This window comes from Syngnathoides biaculeatus, chromosome 6 (genome assembly GCF_019802595.1).
Source record: "Syngnathoides biaculeatus isolate LvHL_M chromosome 6, ASM1980259v1, whole genome shotgun sequence".
Classification (NCBI taxonomy): domain Eukaryota; kingdom Metazoa; phylum Chordata; class Actinopteri; order Syngnathiformes; family Syngnathidae; genus Syngnathoides; species Syngnathoides biaculeatus.
In genome coordinates, this window is record NC_084645.1 from 30,743,313 (window position 1) to 30,752,113 (window position 8,801).

General features: G+C 42.6%; 1 protein-coding gene across 4 annotated transcripts in view; it reads right to left on the reverse strand.

The window, feature by feature from the left end:
- mef2aa (myocyte enhancer factor 2aa) overlaps nt 1-2,289 on the reverse strand; it is an 89,201-nt gene extending 86,912 nt beyond the window's left edge. For all 4 annotated transcript variants that reach the window (XM_061823947.1, XM_061823943.1, XM_061823946.1 and 1 more), the window contains exon 1: nt 2,151-2,289. The gene's annotated coding sequence lies outside the window, so the exon portion shown is untranslated. The remainder of the gene's footprint in view (nt 1-2,150) is intronic.
- Nucleotides 2,290-8,801: the final 6,512 nt, after the last annotated feature.

Consider the following 8,801-nt stretch of genomic DNA (forward strand, 5'->3'; position numbering starts at 1 on the left):
GATGTGTGAATAAACCATGCACGACACCAATTGTCATTTGTCCCTTAAGAATGGTACGTCCATTGAGTCGTTCATTTCCCATACTGAGGGTATAGGTAGACACTGAAGACTGGTCGCCAGTCAATTATAGGCCACATACAGGTAAATAAGCATCGATGGAATATTTAAAGTCCTCAATGGAGCCAAAAAGGCTTTTTGGGTAGCGAAGCAGGGTACATTACGAACGGGTCAACAAGACAGACAAGTATTCCCAATTTTAGTACATTCACACCAAAGAATAATTTTGTTTTCCATGAACATAACATGCATATTTTTGGAATGTGGGAGGAAGCCAGAGCACCAGGAGAAAACCCACAAAAGCATGAGGAGTTCTTTACAAACGAAAGCTTTAGCTGAGATTGGAACCCAAAATCACGCAAACGTGATGCAAATGTACTAATCACCAGCCCACGGCACTTGCTGCCCTGAGAAGAAGTGACGTTCATCTTCTTGCTACATATTCCGAATTCAGATATTCATTCATCCGTGAGTGTTCAAACAAATTCTATGAAAACTGCACTATTCAGGGAAATATCACTTTTATGCAACTAAGATTATTATATTTGTTTTCATGAAAGGATGTTGCAACCCTGATGTCCTGACTGTGAGGCAGATGTGCGGCTAACCAAAAATGTTTCAAAGTTAGAGCGTCTGACAGGATCAGATTAATTCCATAACTTCCCATGTTTTAAAATTTACAACAAATCCCACCAGCAAACTCAAAATCCCCAAAATGCATTCTTTGCCAACAAAGTACCTCAAAGTACCATCCATCCATTTTCTTAGCTGCTTATCCTCACAAGGGTCACGGGACAAAGTACCTTATATTACTTCTAATAATTCAAACCCAAGAGAGAGTTCCATTTAAAAGCACCACAATCACCACATAGCCCTCACTTTGCAAAAATAAATTAATAACTTCAAGTTGGCAGATTGTTTCTTCAAATGCTTTCAATTGGCAGCAAATCGCTTAGCATGACTAAACAACAACAACAACAGGAATGGCAAGAAAAAGAGCGCCAACCAACTGTGATGTCAACTTCCTCAGAAAATAAAGCACCCGCTACCGTGGTGATGGACACAGAGATTACCACACTTAACATTAAAAAAGCCATCAATGAGAAATAATGAATACTGCCGGGTTTTCCCATTCCTGAATAACAATTAAAAAAAAAAACAGTGAGGGTGCAAACGACCATGCAAAAAGCAGGTGCCGCCATGGTTAAGAAGTCATTTCTCAAAAAGATGGTTACATTGCATCCAAATGTCTAATTGAGGGTCAACTTTTCTCTGGTCATGATGCACATTCCAAATGTTTTAGAAGCGAATTGACAGGTAGAACCATGCATGTTTAAGAAAAGCACCAAAGATAACCAATATCAACCAAACTGGATGTAAATGACAAATTTTATTAGCTTAGGGAAAAAAAAGAGATTTGCACTACTGACTGAGTGTTTGTGTCTACACGAGTCCAACAAAAGCAAGACTGCAAACCACCATCAATTGTCAAGTTCCACAAAGTAGGAGGTGGTCAGCAATGTTCAAAGACGTGTTGGGAAGTGTATAGTTGAAAAGATGACAATGTTTCTTTATGAAAATGGGACGTAAAACACTCCTGTCAAGTTTTCTCTTGTGAAACCAAAAGACCGCTCGTGGAAAAAAAAGGCAGGTGCTGCCACGGTGATTGGCACCATTAACATTAACACTTAGAAAAAGAAAAAGCGGCTACACTTTTGCACACACGGGAACTCAATGTCGATTTTATTCAGGTTAAGAGGGAACAACTGTCAAGTTTTCTTCAAGTCGTGTCGCACGCTTAACTATTTGAGAAGAAGCAGAGATAAATGTGACGTACGGGAAGAAAAGCGAGTTAGACCACCGATATCAGCAGTGTTTAGCATTAAAAAAAAAAACAACAAACATTTCAAAAGTGGCTTGAAACTCGTTGAGCCCTGTTGTTACTTTTTCTTGACGTTTTCCAATGTCGCTGAAGCTCGGTCCAGTACAATAATGTACGCCTCCTCCTGGGCGCTTTCCTCACGTTTCCTAACTCGCCTTCGTCAGCCTCGGCCGCCTCTCATCAACAAATGTTTCTATTTACGTTCACTCACCTTTTTCGTCCCGGGACGTGTTTCTTGGAGACGCTCTCAATCGGCAGCTCCGCTTGGATAAACCGTAATTTGGGTTTACATTGAACACGCTGGGCTGCTATTTTCGGGGGCGTTGAGAGGGAGGAGGAGGAGGAAAGGGGGGGGGGGGCTGACAAACTCAGAAAAAGCCAGTCTGCCTCTTGACAGCGACGCTCCGCCCCATCGACTGACGTCACCGCACCTCGCCCACGCCCACTCATTTTTGCGCACGCGCGTAGGCATCAATGAGTTCATGTTTAAAAAAAAAAAAGTTGGCGGCCGATTTTAGACTAACAGTCTCCCAACGAAGGTTGTAACGAGGGGACTCAGTAGGGAACACAACGAACAGATGGACCACAAAAAGAAAGACATAAAATGAAATGGATGTATTTAGAAAAAAATAATAATAATAACGTTATCCGACGTCACAATCCGACAACAACCGCGGTGACTTAAAAGCGAAGGCGTGCCGTCCAATGGCGGCATGCAGCGCCTCGAGGAGCGGCCAATCGGAGCGAAAGGAGGGAGAGAACATGTCACGTGTAAAGGACCAGTGGGGGTGTGGCCGTGCCTTGGGAACGTCACAGCAGTTTGTTCTGCTTTCCCTGTTTTTAAGTGGGGTGGGGGGGGGGGGCACAGAGCAGGTGCTGACTGTGATCTTAGATATAAACCACACAAGGGGGCGAGTGCAAGCATATCTGCACGGAAGTGACTTTTTTTTTTTAAACACCTAAAACATCTTGAGCAACCGTAAAGCAGGGTTTTGATTTCGGGCATTACGGGTCCAATATATCTATACTATTAAATAATATTAGTTTGTCAGAAACAGGTGATGACATTTGATGAAAATTACACATCACATTATCAATGGTGGGCTGCCCACAAGTAGGTATAAAAATGTTATATTAACTTACTGAAGGACGAACGGAAGGAAGGTATAAAGGAGATGAGGAAATGAATGGATTATGAAAGCATAAATGTATACAGTACCCGTAAATATATATTTAAGTATGTTTGTCCATTGACATTACTTTGATTACCTACATTTGCAAAGTACACCTGTGAATAGGTTGCACTTCTTTGTCAAAATAGGTTATGTTTCCAACCTCCAACGCTAATATCCATCGATCCCTCCATTTTTTTCGCCGCTTATCCTCACGAGGGCCGCGGGGAGTGCTGGACCCCACCCCAGCATTCAACAGGCAGGAAGCAGGGTACACCCTGAACTGGTTGCCAGCCGATCGTAGGGCACATTGAGACAAACAGCCGCACTCACAATCACACCTTGGGGCAATTTAGAGTGTCCAATTAATGTTGCATATTTTTGGAATGTAGGGGGAAACTGGAGTGCCCGGAATCCAGGCAGACACGGGGAGTACATGCAAACTCCACACAGGCGGGTACAGGATTGAACCCGGGAACTCAGAACTGTGAGGCCAACGCTTTACCAGCTGATCCACCGTGCCGCCCCAAAGCTAACAATGCAACTTAAAAAAAAGAAATACAACAATAGAGAAATAAGATCAGTGCAGTTGAGTGGGTTTGTAGGAGGAAGCAATTGCAAATGATTTTAAGTTATCAATAAAAGTATTATACATTATTGACTGTACTTTTATACTTTGCTACATTTCAGTCTGTGCTTTAAAAATACATATTTTAGTACGAGTCTTGAATCTGTACTTCTACCTTTACCAGAATTTTTTTTTTCCCCCTACAAATATCCGCACTTTTGCTGACTCAGGTCACAACAGATATAATGCAACAGCAATGTGCTGAGCGTGAGCTCCTCCCCAGCACTGTTAAGACTCATTTTAACATCATAAGACTGAATCACGCCGGTCATGGGACACGATAGACGCTCTCTTGATTAACTCGAGTGGTATTTCTATATCATGGGATATAGACAAAAAGTCACTATAACAAAGTACACCTTAAAATCCGAATGATCATTTTCTTTAAAAATGTGGGTCTGGTTCAGATATGGACCGAGGAGCAGGTATCGGATAACACCAGAAGAGAGTCAGGGTGAAAATACTTGGAAAGAAGCAGCGTACAAGCGTTTCAGTCTAACTGTCCGGGTCGGCATTGTTCTGCTCTTGGCTTTTGGCCACGCAGCCGTCCAGGTTAAATGAGAGTGTGCTTTATGGCCAGCGCGGGGAGAGGCAGACTGGCTCTTCCTGCAGTTTTTCTTCATCCTCTTTTGCTTTGCTGTGCAAACTCAAGCTGCACAAGGACAATATTATGGCAAGCAGAAATTCCATGTCTCAGGTATTAAGAGAACAGCACGTACATAGTATTACGTTGCCTGGGTCAATTAAAATGCTCCAAAAACTACACCAGCCTTCTCTTTAAAGCGTCTTATTGACTTATAAAGTTAAAATCACATGTGGGGACATTACTGACATACCAATGGTACGCCACAGTACATAGTGTTTTTTGTTGTTGTTGTTGTTCATGAAACTCAACAAGTTCAACGTTTGAACTCTCTATAAACGCGCGTTAAAGCAAAAAGAAAGAGTAAATGAACATTGCAAGCACCACCATGCGGTAAAGTTTGATTGAATTTGCTAAATATATTTTTAGTATATCTGTGGTAAAGTGTTGCTCAGGGTGGCAAAATGTGTACCATGCAACTTGCTGGATATTTCCTCCACGGTTACCCCAAAACGGTGGTCAGGTCACATTTGGACAGTAAAGTAGATACTGTAATTTCTGGTCTACAAGTCGCGACTTTTTTCACAAGCTTTCAACCCTGCGGTTTATGCGGTGATGCGGCTAATTTGTGCATTTTCTCTAACGGCCGCAAGTCGGCACTCAAGCAGAAAAGGGAAGAATGAGACCAGTGGTATATATGTGCCAAGGAAGTGACTTTTACCAGCCATGTTAGCGCTGTGCTAGTGTGTTGCCGCTGTGTTACTGGCATGTTTAAGTGATATTTACCAGTAAGTTTTATATTAACCGCCCCTGTTCGTGTTAACGCTAGCGCGGCGCTAACACGGTACCGTTAAACTCTTTCTGTGTACCGTCTTTGTAAATATCTCCTGTTTCAATGTCGGTTTCATTGTGGGCACTTGCGGCTTTTACACAGCTGCGGCCTATGCATGGAGCAAATGATATTTCCTTGGCTTGTAACCAGGTGCGCTCTGTAGGCCGGGAATTACGGTAGGTAAGATTGAGTTCTGATGGTGCATATCACACGAAACAGAGCTAACATAGCTATTGGTGTCCAGCCAACGTAACCCAGATTGAAAATGCAGAATATGGGTTTATGAGCATGGTTTAAAACAGGGTTCACTAACTTTTTTGAGGCTGAGGGCTTCTTCGTGAGGACCGATCGTATGTAGGGCTACGTGACCTCTTTGTGGCAAATTTCAGACTCAGTTCATTACACGTACATAAAATATTTTTGTTGAAATTCATTAAATAAAATGATATTACAGGTATTTAAAAATTTTAATTCACGTGAGCAAGTCAGATTCAAAATTTTAAAGCACAAATAATATTTTTAGAAAATACCCACGGGCGCTTTATATGGTCCTCGCGGGCCACCATTCGCCCGTGGGCACCGCGTTGGTGACCCGTGGTTTAAAGTAACATATCAATAGAAGCATACATACTAATGAAAATAGGGGCTCAGTACTTGACAGACGTCCCGTTATGATAGACATGTACACCCAATGTCATGTTGGTTGGTGAAAATGGCGTTTAGGGCAATATGGGGGCTTTTCGGGGCACTATTGAGTGAGTTTTAGAGGGGCTGGGGGATGTTCCAGACCCCTAAAATATTAATATTTTCACCAGGATACACACATTTTAAAAAATTAGACATGGGGAGACCACAAATAATTAGATTAATCTTGGGATCATTTGGGTGAATTCCTCACTAAGACTATTAAAGTATGAGCCCTGGAATTCACCCAAAATGTCTGCTTCAAACAGACAAAAATGTTCCATTTATTACGATACGCATTTGCAAAAATGGTGAGTTTTGGGGCATGTTGAGCCTGTCCAGAAGGTCACATGCTAGTTGGGGGAAAAAATAATAATAAACAGCGTATTTTGTCTAACACTGAACCGCCTATTCAGATTGTATTATGCAGTTATTTAGTCATGCTTGTTTTCAAAATGATGTGTAAGAGAGAACTAAGTCAAACCACGGCATGCTTTAAGGTGAACAGGCGCATTCCACTGGTCACAACAAACAATCATGGAATATTGCAGTAAATACATCTTCATATTACCCTCATTTGGCATCCATTCCCTTGTCAATAGAGTCGAGATTTTCCGACACCTGGCCTGTTTGTTGTTGCCACACAAATGCCTTCACAGAACCTGCTCTTCCAGTCGCCACATGGCCTCCCTCTTGACTCTCTTCATCCCTTTCCTTGCATCTACAACGCTTCGTCTTTCTGCAGACTTGGTTTCATTCGGCCCATTTGGGGAAGTCAAAGCCAGACCAGCTGGCTTTGAGCGCTTCCACGCAAGCCCTAAGAAACCTGACTTCGCACCCCGTTCCTCCTTTTGTATCTGGCTGCTTTTAGCCAGAGGGATGGTGGAGGGGTTTTCCTGGATTGAACACCATCGTGGACACGGATTTGGCAGGCATGCGTCCATCTGTAGACCCAGTCACAAGTGTCAATCATCATTCCAGCAGGTGTTTTCCTCATTGAGGTGTGTAAAGAGCACAAAACAGACTTTCAAAACAGATGATTTAAAATAGATACATTGGAACCTCCGAAGACAAATGCTGTAAATAAAAGGGGACAGAATACAGAAAACTGACTTTTTAAATTGCTCGTATTCAATTTGTCTCTAGCCATTTTTTTTTTTTTTTTTTTTTTTTTTTGGCGGCATGGTGGAGCAGCTGTAGAGATTTGGCCTCACCGTTCTGAGGACCAGAATTAAATCCCGGCCCTGTCTGTGTGGCGTTTGCATGTTTTCCCCATGCCTGTGTGGGTTTTCTCAGGCACTGGACTCTTGTGAGGATAAGTGGGTCAGAAAATGGATGGATGTTTTCTGTCTGACAATGCATCTGTGAGCAACCCCAATCTAAACTTTTCAAGATTTTGATGAAACACTGGGGATAGTTAAATAAAACCACCCCCACACAGTTTCTCCGCCCATGTTTTAGTACCTCGACTGGATGAATATCAGTTATTTGCAAGCGACGGTCTGACTACATGGAAACAACATCATTTAAGACAATATAAATTTGAATATGCATGTCGTCGTCCAGAATTTTGCTAGATCGTAAAGCTATTTAACATATAACTGCCCCACACAGAGTCCCCCTTCCATCATGAACTGGAAGCTACTGTGGTTTCCAGACTATAAGATATAAGTCGCAGCAACTTTTTCTGTCCACTTTCAACCCTGCGGTTTATGCGGTGATGCAGCTCATTTGTACATATTCTTCTGATGGTTGCAAGGGGGCACTCGAGCGGAAAAGGTAAGAGTGAGACCGGTGGAATATATGTGCCGAGGAAGTGACTTTTACTGGTCCGGCCCTGTTAGCGCTGCGCTAGGTGTTAGTTCGGTGATTTTTACCGGTATGTTTTTTTCAACCGGCGCTGCTAACGTTAAACTCTGTGTACCGTCTTTTTTTGTGAATATGTTGTGTTTCAAAGTGAGTTTCAATGTGGGCACTTGCGACTTTTACACAGCTGTGGCGTACCAAATGGTATTTCCTTTACAAATATACTGGGTGAGGCTTATAACCAGGTGCGCACAATAAGACGGGAATTACGGTACATTGGGTGAAATCTGCCATTTCTGGAAAAACTGTCAGTGTACACTATGGGCTAAAGCCAAAGTCCAAGTCGAGGAGCGGTGTTTGCATAGATTAACTTTCACGAGCTGCGTAGCTTCTGATAACGGTGCATACGCAAATGTTCAACAGTTTTTTACGTGGGAGCAGGGTGTATTTGTGTCTCCAATGTGTCAAATGCACTGAGCCGTTCACTAATTTACAAGTGTAATTGGAGGGGCTTAGAGATGAAGTGCTGTCTCCATGAGTGAAAATACAATTAGTGTTTTTACTGTCTTTCCGAATACTCATGTTTATGTTCCAGTTGTAGACTAGGTTTTAGTGCTCACCTCATCAGAAGCCACTAACGCTGCTCTGGTTGTTATGGTCGCGAACACCAACTCTCAAAAAAAATTATTCAGAATTCCAAAGAGTTTTCCATTTGGTCAGTTAAACTAAATCACTCCTAATTCCTGACATACATAGCTAACATGGAAGGATGGAGTTAAAACTGGGCAGCATGTCGGACATTTGGTTGCCACATCTGTCTCAACATTCTGAGGTTTGGAGTTCAAATCCGGCCACATCTAAAGTATGTGTAATTTGCATGTTCTCCCTGTGCCTGCGTGGATTTGCCCCAAGTACTCTGTTTTCCTCCCACATTCCAAAGAGATGTCTGGTAGGTTGAATGAAGATCCTAAATTGCCCAAAGGTGTGAATGTGAGTGCAAATGGTTTGCTTCTATGTGCTGGTGACCTATTTATTGGCTGGTGACCAGGTCAAGGTGTATGCCACCTCTTGCTCACAGTTACCCGAGATGGGCTCCTGCAGGTCCGTGACCCTAGTGGGGATAATCTCACCAGAAGATGGATGGAGTCACAAACGGT